The 19,043-nt window shown below is 38.9% G+C and overlaps 1 protein-coding gene and 1 pseudogene across 1 annotated transcript in view; one reads left to right on the top strand and one right to left on the bottom strand.

Moving 5' to 3' along the window:
• Positions 1 to 19,043, bottom strand: part of ZFAND3 (zinc finger AN1-type containing 3) — a 324,296-nt gene that overhangs the window by 282,921 nt on the left and 22,332 nt on the right. The window lies entirely within an intron of this gene.
• LOC132528134 (elongation factor 1-alpha 1-like) lies at positions 7,517 to 9,148 on the top strand (annotated as a pseudogene).

Below are 19,043 nucleotides of genomic sequence, written 5' to 3'. Positions count from 1 at the left end.
CTCTTTTTTTTATTATTCCTGGCAAAGCTACCACTAAGTACAAGCTTCATGGGGTACCTTCATTTCCCTATCGCAAATCTTTCCAATCACCCTAAAATAATTCACATTCAAGCCACCAACAGCTTCTTCCTGGACATTTCTGTTCCACTGTACTGGTTGTTTTATTTCACCGCTGTGTTTCACCTCTGCCTTGACATCCTTTACAGCATGTTTTAGGAAAACTACAATAAGGATATTAATTCTGAAAGTTTCTTTTCCATTAACACATTTTTCATCTCTATGTGTTTCTTCTACTCTATCTTGTCTATTCTACTTCCTAATACCCCAGTCCTACTTCAAATCTGCACTACATACTTCAATAGCCTCATAAGCCTCCAACTTTTTCCAAAAAGTTAAAAAAATAATTCACTCCACTACACTCCCCCTCCCAAAACAAAAAAATCCTCCTGGCTGTGAAGGTCTGACTCATCTGGACAAAAGGAGAATCACTGAGGTAAACGTGTGTTCCTCTTTGTATTAAGCCTCAAGAGAGAAAAGATTTGTAGAAAGTTGGAACATCATACTCTCTCCCTCCCAAAAGAACCTCCAAAGCTGACTCAGACTTTGTAAAGAAAATGTGAAGTTTTACAAACAGTAAGAAAGCGTGGGTAGGAAAAAAGGAAGAGAACTCAAAATATAGAAAACTAGATGACTACAACACACAACCCACCAGAGTTGGTTATATGTTTCACTGGACATGTCTCATGGCCTGTATCTACCATCATGCCCTTCAAGAGTAACTGCCCACCAGAAAAATTCCTGTTTAGATGAAGGATGGATACCAGACACCCCGATGGCAAAAGGAAATCAGAAAACATCCATATGTCGTCAGAGGTGAATCAATCAGATAATCCCTCAAAGGAGCTTACTAAAGTTGCCAAAGTGTGGTCCCCAGTGGAGCAGCATCAGCATCCACATCACAAGCAAGGGAACTTGTGGGAAATGCAAATTATTTGGCCCTATTCTAGGAATAGGGCCTAGCAATCAGGTGACTGTGATACACCCTGAAGCTTGCCTATTATTAAGATCCTCTGAGCCTCCTTAAATCCCGGTTTATTAAGTATACCATGGAGCTTGCACTTGGATTAATGTTGAGATTTCCCTGTATCCTTGAATACCTAGAATAGTGCCTGACACAGAATGCCTGACTCAATAAATGTTTGTTGAATGAACGAGTGAACGGCCTTAAAATAAACTTTACCCCTTACTAAGCTACTGTTAATGGAATTGTTTCTTGTAACCAAAGAATCTTAATTAGGCAATGTGCATGGGGAGTGGGGGCAGGGTACACACAAGATGGCCAAAGTCATTTGGAGCTAGTCCATGGGGACGTAGAAAGAGCTAGAACACTGTTTTGTGAAGAAAAAGCTAAGAAACATACCCTGTCCAAAAGAAAAAGTGAAGGAATTTCAAGGGGCAAAATTGAGAATTTAATAACAGGGTCAAGGAAACTGCAGCTATAAGGGACTGTGCTTTGACCTTGTACAAGCTCTGAGGCCAAAATAGAAAACTGCCATGCTTTTTCAAGAACCTAGGAAGTTAATAAATAAAGACTTTGACCTCTGTCTCAATGAGAAGTGAAAAAGTCTATGTATCTAATGATTTACCTGATCTGTATGTAATTTGTACCTTAAGATTCCACCACACCATGGAAATAATTTATACCTTTTAACTCTGCTGTAGCTGACAGATCAGGGACATAACCATCAAAAATATGAGTGGCCAGACTAAATTCAGAGAGCTCTCAGAAGCAGAATTCTACCCTCTTCCCTATCCCTATTGATCCTCTGAATATTGACAGCAGAAATTTCCTCCCAAAAAGGCAAAAAAATAAAACAAAACAAAATGAAACTTTTGGGGGCCCAGGGGCAGGGGGCTGCCTCTACTTTCAAACCCCTGAACTCCAATTCTCTGTATGTCACAGAAGGATTCTTCTTTCTCAAATGCTGTATTAATAACATTATATGTCCATCAACAGATGAATGGATAAAGAAGATGTGGCACATATATACAATGGAATATTACTCAGCCATAAAAAGGAACGAAACTGAGTTATTTGTAGTGAGGTGGATGGACCTAGAGACTGTCATACAGAGTGAAGTAAGTCAGAAAGAGAAAAACAAATACCGTATGCTAACACATATATATGGAATCTAAAAAAAGAAAAAAAAATGGTCAGAAGAACCTAGGGGCAAGACAGGAATAAAGATGCAGACCTACTAGAGAATGCACTTGAGGATACGGGGCGGGGGGGGAAGGGTAAGCTGGGACAAAGTGAGAGAGTGGCATGGACATATATACACTACCAAACGTAAAATAGATGGCTAGTGGGAAGCAGCCGCACAGCACAGGGAGATCAGCTCGGTGCTTTGTGACCACCTAGAGGGGTGGGATAGGGAGGGTGGGAGGGAGGGAGATGCAAGAGGGAAGAGATATGGGGACATATGTATATGTATAACTGATTCACTTCGTTATAAAGCAGAAACTAACATCATTGTAAAGCAATTATACTCTAATAAAGATGTTAAAAAATATATATATTATAGTCCCTCAGAGGCCTCCTAATGAGACCACCTTCCAATTGTCTTATAAATCATATTTAAATTACTAACCATGGTCTTTTTTTAAGGGGGGGGGGGTATTCCACCTCTCTTATTTCCCACCAAACCCCCACTTATGCCCTCTACCGCATTAAATAACTCTATCACCCATAAGATGCATCACCCTCACGCAGGCTACATGTGGGCAGGGACTTGTATCCCCAGTGCTTAGAACCATGTCAGGCACAAAATGAACAGTAGAGTATGTGTTAATTGACTGACCCCCACTCCCACTCCTAATCCCAGTTTTGTTTTGTTCTTTTAATCTCTTTATTAATTTCAGTCTATCCTTCCTCAGCTCACCTCTTCCAAAAAGCCTCTCCTGACTGGCTCCAAGGAGCTGAAAGAAAACCATCTTGCTTCTGTTAGTACTTATGTACAACTATTACTGGTCATGTTTCAATCACCTATGTTTTATTCCAATCTATCTTCCGTTTTCGATAAGATACTCAAGGGCTAAAAGCAAGCCCCTAATGAAGTAGTAAACCTGCCAAGGCTGTGCCCAGGGTGAATGCAATGTTCTCTCTCATAATCCATTGCTCAACTTGCTAATTAGACACAACACAGCCACTTCACCCGCAGCAGGCAGTAGTGGCAGCAGCACGGAGGAGGAGAAGGGAGCAGAGAGGAAGGGATTTGGCAGAGAAAGAGACCACATCTAGATGAGACTATGGGAAAGGAGGGGGGAGGGTAGCAGGACCCAGAAAGTCTCACTCACTCTTTCCTTGGGACCATCATAATCCCTCCCACAGGCACTTGATATATCAAGTTGTAAGTCCATTGGCTATACTTCAGGACATTTTCCTGCTATTACCACAACTCTATTTCATCTTAAATATGATGAAGTTTTAAACAAAGTCAAGATACTGATGGCATAAGCATAAATTATTAAATGAGGCAAATCATTTGGGGAAAATAAGTGTTTATAAATTACTTACCACCCGCCTTCTCCAAAGAAGGGGTAGGGTAGGGGAAGGCAGACCAAAAAAAAAAAAAAAAAAAAAATAGAACTAGCACAAAGCAACTCTAAAAGGACAGCTCTGGCTCTAGGATGTGATGGATCTACACTCCCCACCTTTCCCACCATCTTCACTCCAACTTTCTGGCCATCTGCTGCTACTGCTGAAGGGCGGTAGGAATGTAGAATCTGAGCTAATTCCTTCAACCTGCAAGGCAATTTATTTTAATTACCCAAATAATAAGACACTATTCACTGATATGCTTTAAGACTTCTGTCAAACCTTGGAGTTGATTTTTTGTTTAAAGATCTACTTCTACAGGAAAACAGGATGTCGAAGAACCTCACTTGTCAAAACTAGATCAAAGTTATAAAAGTTCCGTACAAAACAGAAGTTGAAAGGAAGAAGTCGACAGCTTTCTCCTCAACAGTCCTTATCCCCATCTATAATTGTCTTCAGCTTCATGTAACACAAAACTACCAGCGCTAAGGCAGCAAAAACATCCCTCCCCTGTTTTTTCAAACAAGTCTTCATTAGCTCCCTCTTCCGTTTAAAAGTTCCATGGCTAGTTTAAGTTATGACAACTCAAGCAGTTCTATTTCTACATTTCCTAATTAACAAACTTACCAGAAAAATGATTTTTAACCAAAGCCAGAAAGAGGTTAGCAGAGAGTAATTCATGATTAGGCTACAGAAACAAAAGGAACATTCCACAGAGGCAAACTACCCAGTTTCCCCATTTAGTGCTGCAACTCCAGGAATCTAATGATCCTTCATTTTTTCAAAAAATGAAAATGGTAGTAAAATTCCCTAGTGTTGACAGCAGGTGATTTTTAACTTCACTGCTGCCTGACAGGCACCTACAGGCTTTACCTGGCCTCAATCTGTCCAGTTTGGAACTGCCAATTAGTCGCTTCTCAAAAGCAAATCTCAATGTAAGTCATTAAAAAAAAGTGCTTTGCAAAGCGTCAGATACAATGAATTAGTCAACCTCAGGACATTAGAACAAAATAAAACTTGGGTGCCCAATCCAGGCTGCAACTGTCAAAGCCAAGTGACAAAAGAACATCGTTCCAGAGCAAAGAAAGGATCAAATTCTCTGAACAGTTGTGATACATATAGTGCTCCTCTTAAATACAAATACTCTTAACTACCGCAGCAATTGAACAGGTGTCTTCATTGGTAAGCTTAGCCTTTCTCAACTGAGGTTCCACAGGACAAAATTAAGCACTAATGCCCTAAGGCACAGGTTGGCAAACCTTTTCTGTAAATATTTTAAGCTTTTCAGACCACAGGGTCTCTGTCACTATTCAATTCTGCCATTGGAGCTTGAAAGCAGCTGCCAACAATTAAGTAAAGGAATGAGGTAACTGTTCCAATGAAACTTTACGGACACTGAAATTTGAATTTCATATAATATTCACAGAATTATTTTCTTCAATGATTTTAAAACATAAAACGATTCTTATAAAAAATTTCTTAGTTCTTTGGCTAGATTTAGCTGAGGAGCAGTTTGTCGACCTACTCCCTAAGCCATCCTTTGTGTATTAATAGATTAACTTCTCTCTTATGCATGCAGAATTACACTAATTACACACCATACTACAGAGAATTGAGAAATAGTCACTCAAATCATTTTTTGCATGTCTGTAGTGCTCTGATTGTCTAATAGAATAATACTCTGTCTAGTATGAAGCTAACTGATGATATTTTGTTAGCACTTGTTAATTTGGGCAAATAACTTTACACAAGTTAAAAGTTACTCTTCTTAAAGCCTCTTAAATATAAAAAGGAACTTTCACATCCAGTATATTGCCGATGGATAACAAAAATCAAACTGTTGCAAATTAAATCTCTGGTTAATATATTGCTAGAAATAATGAAGAAATTCTTTTAGTAAAGCCCAGAATTCAATTATCATCTTTCAATCCATTTTGTATCTTCAGATCCTGTTTCTTCTTAAAGCAGAACCTACCTGAATAAAAATCACAAGCATACATTACAGGATTGTCTCAGACAATTAAGTAGATTTGAGTTCTAGCTCCACCTCTTTCTAGATGAGTGAGCTTGAGCAAGTTCCATACTCTCTTTACTCATCTGTTAAGGAGAGGAAATATCTGCAACCCTCCAAGAGAAGTCAAAAGTATACAATTAAACTTAGGCAGAAATAGTTTGTATAGTGCTACAGAAATACCAGTTGCCATTATTAGGTGCTCAGTAACTTTCTTCATATTATCATCTTCTAATTTTTTATAACACTCCAGTGTTAGTTTCTGCTAAGCCTCAGGTTTAGTGGAATATTGTGCACCTAGTAGTACATTTCATTCAACACATTAAATTTAAGCAAAGCATAAGCAGTAAGCAGTAAAGATGACTGAGATGGTCTCAGCACTCAAACAGTTTAGAATGAACGCCAACACGTATACATGATAAGTCAGTGCTGTAAGAGGAACAAATGAAAACCAACATGAATACTGTGGAATGAGAAAAAGTTTCACAGGTAGTTAATAAGGGCCTGGGTATGTGATGGGAGAGATACTGTAACAGAGGGAACTGCAAAAGCACAGATACAGAAGGGTAAGAGAACACTCCACACACTCCAAAATGCAGGGCAGTTCAAGTTCTAAAACAAATTACAAAAGGAGAATTTCATTTTTAAAATCCAACCAGGAAAAGAAAAACCTTCCCCCATTAAGTCTCTAAAAAGTACACATCTTGAAGGATAAACAAGGGGGCTCATTTTAAGCCAAAGAGTTGGAAAAATTATGAACCATGCTACCTTCAACCCACTTCATCATCATTTCCCAAAGCACTTTACAATGTCTAAGAGGATATATTTAGAGGGGACTGAGTTACAGGAAAGGGATGTCTGGCCTAGCAAGTCTCTGAGGAAGTGGGGATTGGCATACCTGTCTCCCTTGATGACACATGCAATATATCAACCTGCTTCAAAAACCATTTTCTTAAATTCTGCAAGTTATCACCGTTCTCAGTAAGAAAAAGCAATACAGCAATTCTTAAAAGAATAAGTTACGTATGTTTCCTCGAGGGGAGTGGGGACTAGGAAATCTTACGTTCTTCCTCTAGAGTTTATTTTCTTACATCATTAAAAACCTTTCCCGTAAACAAATTTTATTCATGTTTTCTACCCCTTTACCACCAACAACAAAATTAATTTACCTTGTGCCTAAGCATGGTGAATTTTAACCCAGAAGACGAATGAGTAATGAGAAGGGTGTTCTGTAATTATTACCTCTCCCTCTCAAGATCGCCACTGCATCAGCCACGCCACCAGTAGAAGATTAAAGATGGCCCCCAAATCTCTGCTAGGCCTCTGACTGAGAGATGCAGTCCAGTCCCCATCCCCACTCCCGCCCCCTTGAATCTGGGCAGGTAACTGCTTTGACCATTACAATATGGAAGAAGTGATGCTACACCAGTTTCCAGATGAGCCTGTCAACTGTGTGAAATAATAATAAATTGCTTTTTTAAGGCCCTAAATTTTAGAGTAGTTTGCTAAGAAGCACCAGATAAATGGAACAGTAACCATGTCTCAGCTCCAGCTTTCAGGGCTTTCACCACACCACAACCAAAATACTGTTTCACTTATAAAAGGAAATAAAAACTCAGAAGTTACAATGTATTGGAAAGGTTTCTAACAGAATATGCTGTCAACTCTCAGAGCATAAAAAAGATGACCAAAGTGTCCTAATTCCTCCTAAGAAATGCAAAGTGACCTAACATCAGTCAAGTTCCTCTGAAAGGTTATAATATCAAACTCCTTGAGTATACCCAAGTGATGCACTGATTCTTTAAACCAAAGAAAACCCTCTGGTCTGGAAGGTTAGATACCAGGAAGCAGTCATCTCCGGAAAGTAGTATTTAAAAAGGAAGTGAGGCCTTTTTCACAATGGGTTTGCCGCCAGGACACAGGTGTCATGAAAACCACCACTAAACCTAAGCAAAAATGGGAAAGGAGAAGACCCACATCAACATCGTTGTCATTGGACACGTAGATTCGGGGAAGTCTACCACTACTGGCCATCTGATCTACAAATGTGGTGGGATCGACAAGAGAACCACTGAAAAGTTCGAGAAAGAGTCTGCCAAGATGGGAAAGGGCTCCTTCAAGTATGCCTGGGTCTTGGACAAACTGAAAGCTGAAAGCAAGTGTGGTGTCACCACTGATATCTCCCTATGGAAATTCGAGACCAGCAAGTACTATGTGAACATCATTGATGCCCCAGGACACAGAGACTTCATCAAAAACATGATTACAGGCACATCCCAGGCTGACTGTGCTGTCCTGATTGTTGCTGCTGGTGGTGGTGAATCTAAAGCAGGTATTTCCAACAATGGGCAGACCCGTGAGCATGCCCTTCTGGCCTACACTCTGGGTCTGAAACTGTTGTTAACAAAATGGATTCCACTGAGCCACCCTACAGCCAGAAGAGACATGAGGAAACTGTTAAGGAAGTCAGCACCTATATTAAGAAAATTGGCTACAACCCCGACACAGTAGCATTTGTGCCAATTTCTGGCTGGAATGGTGACAACATGCTGGAGCCAAGCGCTAACATGCTGTGGTTCAAGGGATGGAAAGTCACCCGTAAAGATGGCAATGCCAGTGGAACCACAATGCTTGAAACTCTGGATTGCATCCTGCCACCAACTTGCCCAACTGACAAGCCCTTGCCTTTGCCCCTCCAGGACGTCTACAAAATTGGTGGTACTGGCACTGTCCCTGTGGGTTGAGTGGAGACTGGTGTTCTCAAACCTGGCATGGTGCTCACCTTTGCCCCAGTCAACGTGACAACTGAAGTGAAGTCTGCTGAAATGCACCATGAATCTCTGAGTGAAGCCCTTCATGGGGACAATGTGGGCTTCAATGCCAAGAACGTGTCTGTCAAAGATGTTCATCGTGGCAATGCAGTTGGTGACAGCAAAAATGACCCACCGACAGAAGCAGCTGGCTTCCCAGCTCAGGTGATTATCAGGCCAAATCAGTGGCGGATATGCACCTGTGCTGGATTATCACACAGCTCACACTGCTTGCAAGTTTGCTGAGCTGAAGGAGAAGACTGATCGTCATTCTGGGAAAAAGCTGGAAGATGGCCCCAAATTCTTGAAATCTGGTGATGCTGCCATCATTGATATGGTTCCCGGCAAACCCATGTCTGTTGAGAGCTTCTCTGACTATCCTCCTCTGGGCCATTTTGCTGTTCGTGACATGAGACAGACGGTTGCTGTGGGTGTCATCAAAGCAGTGGACAAGAAGGCAGCTGGAAGTGGCAAGGTCACCAAGTCTGCCCAGAAAGCTCAGAAAGCTAAATGAATATTACTCCCAATACCTGCCACCCCAGTCTTAATCAGTGGTGGAAGAACGGTCTCAGAACTGTTTGTCTCAATTGGCCATTTAAGTTTAATAGCAAAAGACTGGTTAATGATAACAATGCATCGTAAAACCTTCAGAAGGAAAGGAGAATGTTTTGTGAACCATTTGTTTTGTGCGTGGCAGTTTTATTAGTTTTTAAAATCAGTACTTTTTAATGGAAACAACCTGACCAAAACTCTGTCACAGAATTTGAGACCCATTAAAAAGTTTAATGAGAAAAATTTAAAAAAGGAAGTAAGAAGCAACTTTCATTTTATGCTATATACAACTCTGACTTGCTTAAAATAAGCATGTAATACTTTTACATTTTTAAAAAGATACTTCCTTTGAAAAAAACCAAACCATTGTAGTCCTAACAACTTTTAAATGCCTTTTTGGTGCACTAAGATGATGGCAAATGCCGTTCTTAGCTATGCTTTCACAGAATGAAAGACAGTATTAGCCCCCAAATAGATACCTATTTTTAACAATGAGTAGACCCTGGGCTCTAACTTATTTCTCTTTCTCATCCTACCAGCCACATTCTCCTGCACAGTATGGCACTTCCAGTTAACACAGTGCCCAGCAAAGGGAGGAGGACTGTGAAAGTGGAAACTGCTTTGACTTCCTTCTTTCAAGCTTTGACGGGTACTAGGTAAAAGGAGAACAGTTTCAGAACTTCCCCCATGCCTCCAGCAACTCTGTGCTAGGTCTCCTTGCAAACCATTTCCCATGGTGTTCTCCTCTTGAGGCCTCTGCCTTACTCCCAAACCCCAAAAAATTAGCAACACGGCTGGATGCATATGAAAAGATTGGCAAAAAGTCAAATCAGAAAGATGAGGGGCTGAAAAAAAAGGAGAATAGTTTCTCCCCTGAATATCTTTAAGTTTTCATAAACTATTCATATCTCTAACCTATTCTCTTTAGACCAATTCCTTGCTCCTAAGAAATTCCATCAGGAAACAGATAAAGGAAAGATGAAATTCAGAACATTTTGCTCTGCTTCTGGTTATTAATGTCAAGTAAAGAACCAAAGTGGAAAGTAAATAACCACAAGAAAAGTTACAAGTTTTTGAAATTATCACAGGTTTTGTTAGGTTCTTCTCTGACGTATCATTAAGCATTGAGGACTCACTGTTAGCTATAAGCACTTGCAAGGGCCCTTCCCAACCCTCAGTTTATCAGCAGACTCCCTAAAAGGATAGGAACAAAAGTTCAGCAAGTTCCAACTACCAATATTTCTTCCAAAACATCATTTATTAGAGTCTTATGATCTCAGATTCAAGTTATTCCACTTACTAAACCCTAATATTCCAATTTAGTTTCTCTCAGAGGAAAATACACAATACACAAATCAAGATAAAATATGAACTGATAAATGAGTTCTATAAAAACTTGATAAACAAAGAATAATGTAAGTACGGTTTAGCAAATTTAGATGTTAAAAAAAAGATGAGTCAAAAATGACCAAAGGGGGCTTCCCTGGTGGTGCAGTGGTTGAGAATCTGCCTGCTAATGCAGGGGACACGGGTTCGAGCCCTGGTCTGGGAGGATCCCACATGCCGCGGAGCAACTGGGTCCGTGAGCCACAACTACTGAGCCTGCGCGTCTGGAGCCTGTGCTCCGCAACAATAGAGGCCGTGATAGTGAGAGGCCCGCGCACTGCAATGAAGAGTGCCCCCTGCTTGCCACAACTAGAGAAAGCCCTCGCACAGAAACGAAGACCCAACACAGCAAAAATAAAATTAATTAATAAGCTCCTACCCCCAACATCTTCTTTAAAAAAAAAACAAATGACCAAAGGATCACCCATGCTAAATACATTAATAATACAGGGCAAGTTGGAGAGCAAGAGATTGAGGAGAGGGAATCATGTAGCGTTATTTTTAAAGCAGTATAACGCGTGCGAAGTTAAGAGATAATCTTTTTTTTCCCCCCCCAGTACGCAGGCCTCTCACTGTTGTGGCCTCTCCTGTTGCGGAGCACAGGCTCCGGATGCGCAGGCTCAGCGGCCATGGCTCACAGGCCCAGACGCTCTGCGGCATGTGGGATCTTCCCGGTCTGGGGCATGAACCCGTGTCCCCTACATCGGCAGGTGGACTCTCAACCACTGCGCCACCAGGGAAGCCCTAAGAGATAATCTTATTACACCCAGCATTAGTTAGACATCTATTAACTTTGGGGATATGTTCCAATCCGTTTTTTGTTTTTTTTTTAAGAAACTACAAGAATCCACACTGATAGTAGAAAAATTATCAGAGCTTTGTGTTAAAGAAACATGGGATGTCTGATCCAGAGAAGAAAAGGAAAAAAGGTCTCGTTTACCAAAGATTGTTCGATATATTAAAGGTTTTTTTAATGAGAAAAATGCCAAGTAAATGCAAAACAGGCTCAAATGTCAAGTCATTAGGCAAACACGGTCTCTGAACAAGAATACAGTGGACCACAAAGTTCCCAAAACAAAACTCTCATATTAGCTCTCAGTGTTGCCTTTGGCTTCAGGGAGACAGGCAGGATTTTACAAAATTGGACAAGTGAGGACAGGCACACTTTTGTTTAAAAAGCAAATCACCTTAATAGTCAGCAGACAGTGGGATAAAGGCACTAAGATTTAAAAAAAATCATCCCCTAGTAGAAATCAACACATAATGGATCAGATGGTTTTGCAACTGGGGTGCGCAAAGGGCTAGGGTATCTCACAAACCATACCTAAAATCAAATCAAGGCAACTAGAAAAAACAAGGCTGGAATACAAAGTTACTTAAGAAAATTACAATCAATTCTAGCCCATTTCCTGATGTCAGGTAAGAATGCTTGGTGATAAGTGACTTCTGTAGTTATAATTAAAAAGCAAATTAGGGTATCTATAAACAGGAGAACAGAGAAACAAAATAGTGGTATATTCACACAATAGATACTATTAAAAAGTACACAGTAAAAAGGAACAAACTACTGATATATCCAAGACTAATGAATATCAAAACATTACACTGAGTCAAGGAAGCCTTATAAAGAGCACATACCATGTGATTCCATTTACATGACTTCCAAATCAGGCAAAACTGATCTACAGTAGGAAAAAAATTTTTCCCAGGGAGGGAAGAACAGGGAGCAGAATGACTGGAAACAAACATGAAGGAACTTTTCACAGTGAGAGTACAATATAATATAGTATATACAGTATGATGTATATCTTGATAGAGGTTTGGGTTACACAGATAAGTACATGTGTCAAAACTCATCAAACAGTATACTTAAGATTTTTCTGTTTTCCACTCTAAACTGTACTTCAAATTTTTAAAAAAGTTAAGAAGTTAATAATATGCATATTGAAATATTTGGGGGTAAATGTACCGATGTCTGCAATTTACTTGGAAAATAAAAAAATAAGATAGCAGAGTAGAAAGCAAATAAAGCAAAATATTACAGAATCTAGGTGGTAAGCAGGTGTACAATTTGTGTACAATTCTTTCAATTTTTGTTTTTCATGATAAATACAATTATTTCATGATAAAATGTTAGGCAAAAAAAGAAAATTTGATATTAGAAAAAGTCTCTTTCCATTAAGCTATTACTCAAAGAATTAAGTCTCATTTGGAGCCTCTCTTTGGAATAGGGACTATCATTACCCACCTTCATTACTGGAGTAAAATATTTACTCAAGACCATCCAGTTCCCTCTGTGCTGATTCTTCTATCACCCAACAAACTTCTAACCAATTACTGTTCCTCAAGTACCCTGAATTCACAAAAGGGATGCTCTGGACTGAGGCAAACATATAAAAGCATTACAGTCACAGATGAAGTACAGCCTAAAAAGCTTTTAATCAATTGGTTCCGTGCTTTATTAATGTAATTAATCTTCCTCTTATCTCTGGTTTTTCTAATCAACTGGTCTCTTACGAGTCTGGTTAGCATAATTACCTCCCCAAAAGTCTTAGGAAACCTTCAATATAAGTTTCTAGTTTGGGAAGCAAAGGACCAGGCCACAGACAGCAATGTCTCAAAAACAGACACCAAGATTTCTCTGTTGGCGCAGTGGTTAAGAATCCGCCTGCCAATACAGGGGACAGGGGTTCGATCCAGAGCAACTAAGCCTCTGTGCCACAACTACGCAGCCTGTGCTCTAGAGCCCGCGAGCCACAACTACTGAGCCCGTGTGCTACAACTACTGATGCCCACACACCTAGAGCCCATGCTCCACAACAAGAGAAGCCACCACAATGAGAAGCCTGCGCACCTCAATGAAGAGTAGCCCGCACTTGCCACAACTAAAGAAAGCCCATGCACAGCAACAAAGACCCAATGCAGCCAAAAATAAATTAATTTTTTTTAAGTAAGTGTAAATTTGTAATTTAAAGGAAAAAGAAAAGCAACACCAACCTTGTGAAGGTAACCATGCCTGAAGCAGCCAGCTGGTTTTCTCACCTGTAAAATTCCGATATCTGTCTTGCCCAAAACAGGCTTGTGAGGATAACTAAGATAACATACATGAAAGCATTTTAAAAATAAAGTTCTACACAAGTGTAATATATTATTATGATTCCATGATGCTACTAACAACCTCTCAAAACCACCTGTGCTGCTGGACAAATAAGGAAAGAATTATTTAAACAGATCATTAACCATAAAGGAATAAGGTCACTTAAGAGAACTTTCCAGTACAAACACCTGACCCACAGTGATTAGTGTTGCCTCACAGATATCTCTATGAGTCAAGAACTACTGTCCCCCATTTACAACAGGTCTTTTTGTCTCACCCACATTCAAGTACACAAAGTAATAGGGGAGACAGACACTGTTGAGTTTAATGGCTTATTGGCATTATTCTGGGAGTGCTACTAAATACCTCTTGCAAATCCAATGTTCACAACACTACTACACAATTTAAAAGGCCCTAATTCAAGCAGTTATCACCAAGTAAATTATCTTGTCCATTTCAAACAGATTCCCCATGAAGATCAGCAGCAGCACCTAAGGCTTTATATCACGACCGACCTCATCGTGGTTTTGAAAATAAATTTCTCCTAATCCCTATAGCTACTCAACAGATTCAGCATAACTTTAAGATCATTCATTTCAGGCTATCATCAAAAAGTCTACAAACAATACATGCTGCAGAGGATGTGGAGAAAAGGGAACCCTCGTGTTGGTGGGAATGTAAATTGGTGTAGCCACTGTGGAAAACAGTACGGAGGTTCCTTAAAAAACTAAAAGTAGGGACCTCCCTGGTGGCACAGTGTTATGAATCCGCCTACCAGTGCAGGGGACATGGGTTCGAGCCCTGGTCCGGGAAGATCCCACATGTCACAGAGCAACTGAACCCGGGTGCCACAACTACTGAGGCTGCATTCTAGAGCCTGAGAGCCACAACTACTGAAGCCCATGCACCTAGAGACCATGCTCCGCAACAGAAGCTACCGCAATGAGAAGCCCGCGCACCGCAACAAAGAGCAGCCCCCACTTACTGCAACTAGAGAAAGCCCACGCACAGCAACGACCCAATGCAGCCAAAAATAAATTAATTAAAATAAATTTTACAAAATAAAATAAAAGTGCAACTACCGTATGATCCAGCAATTCCAATTCTCGCTATACAGTGGGAAAAAATGAAAACTTTAATTCGAAAAAATCCATGCACCCCAATGTTCATAGCAGCACTATTTATAGCTGCCAAGACATGGAAGCAACCCAAGTGCCCATCAACAGAAGACTGGCTTAAGAAGATGTGATATATATATACATATATATATTATATATATATAAAATATATATGTATATATGTAATGGAACATTACTCAGCCATAAAAAAATATTGCCATTTACAGCAACATGAATGAACCTAGAGAATAAGTCAGAGAAAGACAAATAAATATATCATTTATATGTGGAATCTAAAAAATAATACAAATGAATCAATATACAAAACAGAACCAGACTCACAGACAGAAAACAAACTTACGTTACCAAGGGGAGGCGGGGGAAGGACAAATATGGGATTAACAGATATTTTACACTTAAAATAGATAACCAATAAGGATTTACTATATAGCACAGGGAATTATACCCAATACCTTATAATAACCCATAATGAACATAATCTGCAAAATAAACAAAAAAGATTATTCATTCAAATGGGAAATAGTACCATACTTGAAGACAGGGTCATCTGCAGAAAACTGAGACATACTTAAGAGTACAATTTCTCTCCCTCTCAAAAAAAAAAAAATTCTCTCCCTCTCTTTTTTTTAAAGTAGTGATTGAAGATGAAAAAATAAACTTTCTTCTAAAAATTTTAGTTTAAGCCTAAAATTCTAAGCTCAAAGTTTATAATCACCACAAACCCTGTGGACAAAAGAAACAAAAAGAAAAAGGGGCTGATTAAAGTTTATCCCAAGGCCTTCATCATTCACTATTTACTGATTAGTTATAAGGTGCTCAGCACCATTATAAATTACAAAAGATACAAAAATGTATCCTTTATACAACCTTATAAAAACAGAAATCTGTTAAGGGGCAGGAAATGCATACTAATTCCCTTGACCAATTTTTCCAAGGGTCAACAAAGGCTCTTCTTTGTCCCACAAGCAATTCAACTGTACAAAAAAAATAAAAAATAAAGATGAAAATATTTAAACACTTGCTCTTCAACACAACAATGACCTATCTAAAACAAGAATTAACAAACTGTGGACATAAGTTACCTTTCATATCAGAATCTGAATACAAAATACCATTTAAAGCTCTTTTTTGATTCAGCAGGGCTCCCACAAAACACACATTTAAAAGCCAAGCCCAGCCAAAATCCTTGTAACATTTGGGAGGGAAAGTCTAAATTTCAAATGTTTAAATGGAAGAAAAGATGGCATGCTATATGTGAATAGAATGTGACAAATATTAAATGCAGTCCAGCTACTTGCATTTAACCTTCTATGTAAAGGAATTACCACTACTCTTACCAAGTAGTTTAGAGTGGGAGTGCAGCATAGTGAGAGGAATACAAGCTCTGAGGAGTCAGGCCACTGATTTGCTATGCAAAATCTTAGAAAGCTGACTAAGCTTCAATTTCCTTGTTTGTAAAACAGGAAACCACTATTTCACAACCACACAATTCCTATGAGGATTAGGAAAATAATACATATAAAGTGACAGTCATCCTGTAAATGGCAGCAACTGTTACTGCTTCCAGTATTAATGTATATTTGAGCTAACACCTTAAAAAAAAAAAAAGACTGAAACAAAAAGAAATTAGAAAATACTCTGAGATGAAAACAATATACCAAAATTTACAGGATGCAGTTAAGGGAGTGCTTAGAGGGAAATTTATACCTGTCTATGCCTATATCAAAGAAGAAGAAAGATCTCAAATCAAACTAATCTTCCACCTTAAAACATGAGAAAAAGAGCAAATTAAATGTAAATAAAGCAGAAGAAATGAAATAATAAAGCTGAACAGAAAGTAATGCTATAAAAAAAGAGAAAAACTATAAAGTAAGTGAAATTAAAAGTTGGTTCTTTGGGCTTCCCTGGTGGCGCAGTGGTTGAGACTCCGCCTACCAATGCAGAGGACACGGGTTTGTGCCCCAGTCCGGGAAGATCCCACATGCCGCGGAGCAGCTGGGCCCGTGAGCCATGGCCGCTGAGCCTGCGCGTCCGGAGCCTGTGCTCCGCAACGGGAGAGGCCACAACAGTGAGAGGCCCGCGTACCGCAAAAAAAAAAAAAAAAAAAAAGTTGGTTCTTTGAAAACAATCAACAAAACTGACGAACTTGTAGCTGGACTGACCAAGAAAAAACAGAGAGAAGACCCAAATTATTAAACTCAGGAATGAAAGACAGGACATCACAACCAATGCTACAGATAATTAAAAAGATATAAGGGAAGATGACTTTGATGAAAAGGATAAATTTCTGAAAAACACAAAGTACTAAAACTCACAAGAAACATTAGAAAATCTGAATAGACCTACAAGTAGGGAGATGAAATTGGTAATTTTAAAACTTTCCACAAAGAAAAGCCCAAGCACAGATGGATTCACTGATGAATTTTAACAAAGATTTAAAGAAGAATGAATACCAATTCTTCACACTCTTCCCAAAAAATGGAAGAGGGAACACATCCCAATTCATTCTATGAGCCCAGTATTACCCTGATACCAAAACCAGACAAAGATATCACAACAAAACAAAACTAGAAATCAAAATATCATATAGTCACAAAAATCCTCAGTAAAATACTAGCAAACCAAATCCAACAACAAATAAAAAGGATCATACACTAAGACCAAATAGGATTTATCCCAGGAATGCAAGGCTGGTTTAGCATCAGAAAATTAACCAAACTAATAGATCATGTAGTGAAAGATTAAAGGACAAAAAACCACATTACAGTCTGAATTATACACAGAAAAAGCATTTGACCAAATCCAATACCCCTTCATGAAAATAAAGAAATAAATAAACTCAACAAACTAAGGATACAAAGGAACTTCTTCATCCTGATGAAAGGGATTTACAAAAAAGCTAAAATCATCACCACTGCTAACGTCATTACTTAATGGTGCAAGACTGAAAGCTTCCCCCATAAGATCCAGAACAAGACAAGGATGTCTGCTTTCATCATTTCTATTTAACCTTGTATTACAAAGATTGGGGGAAAAAAAGAAGTAAAACTATCCCTATTTGCAGATGACATGATCTCGTATATAGAAACATCCTAAGGAATTCACTAAAAAATTACTGGAGCTAAGAAGTTCAGCAAGTTTGCAGGATACAAGAATACACAAAAATCAATTGTATTTCTATATGCTATCACCGCACAATCTGAAACTGAGTATCAAAACAAATAAAATAGGTATACATTTAACAAAGGAGTGCAAGCCTTCTACACTGAAAACTATAAAACATTGTTAAAAGAAATTGAAGACATAGGACTTCCCAGGTGGTCCAGTGGTTAAGACTCTGCCTTCCAATGGAGGGAGCATGGGTTCAATCCCTGGTCAGGGAACTAAGATCCCACATGACATGTGGTGCGGCCAAAAAAAAAAGTAAAAGAAATTGAAGACACAGATAAATGAAAAGATATCCCAACATTCAAGTGTAGGAAGACTAAATACTGTTAACATGGCAACAGTCCCCAAATTAACCTAAGAGATGCAATGCAATCCCTTATCAAATTCCTAGCTGGTTTTGCAGAAACTGACAAGCTGATCCTAAAATTCATATGGAAATGCAAAGGACCCAAAATACGCAAAACAATCTTGATAAAGAAGAACGAAGTTGGAGGAATCACACTTTCTGATTTCAAAACTTACTAGAAAATAAGTATTCAAGACAGTGGGATATAGGCATCAATGGAATAAAACTGTGAGTCCACAAGTAAACTTTTACATTTATGGTTAACTGATTTTTGACAAGGGTGCCAAGACAATTCAATGGGGAAAGAATAGTTTTTTCAACAAATTGTGTGGGGGCAATCAGATTACCCACATGCAAAAGAATAAAGGAGGAACCCTGTCTCACACTATATACAAAAATTAACTCAAAATGGATCAACAATTTAAACAGCTAAGACTTCAAAACATAATTTTAATGATACAACATAGTTGTAAATCTTCATGATCTTGGATCAGGCAACATTTTCTTAGATATGACATCAAAAACACAAGCAACCAAAAAAAAGAAGATGAATTGGACTTCATGAGAATTAAAAACTTCTGCACCTAAAAGGACACTATCTCAAAAAAAGTGAAAAACCACCTACAGAATGGGAGAAAGTATACGTAAATCATATATCTGATAAGGGACTAGTAACCAAAATATATACCAATAAAAAAAGGTTTATAACTCAACAATAAAAGCACATAACCCAATTTAAAAATGGACAAAGGACTGAACAAGCACTTCTCCAAGGAAGATATACAAATGGCCCAAGAGGCATATGAAAAGATGTTCAACATCATTAGTCATTAGCAAAAGCAAATCGAAACCACAATGAGATGCTACTTCATACCCACTACGATGGCTGTAATCAAAAAGATGGGCAAGGATATGGAGACACTGGAACCCTCATAC

This window comes from Lagenorhynchus albirostris, chromosome 10 (assembly GCF_949774975.1).
Source record: "Lagenorhynchus albirostris chromosome 10, mLagAlb1.1, whole genome shotgun sequence".
Taxonomy (NCBI): Eukaryota; Metazoa; Chordata; class Mammalia; order Artiodactyla; family Delphinidae; genus Lagenorhynchus; species Lagenorhynchus albirostris.
The sequence above is the reverse complement of the archived record's forward strand: the minus strand, read 5'-3'. Positions and strand labels throughout refer to the sequence as shown.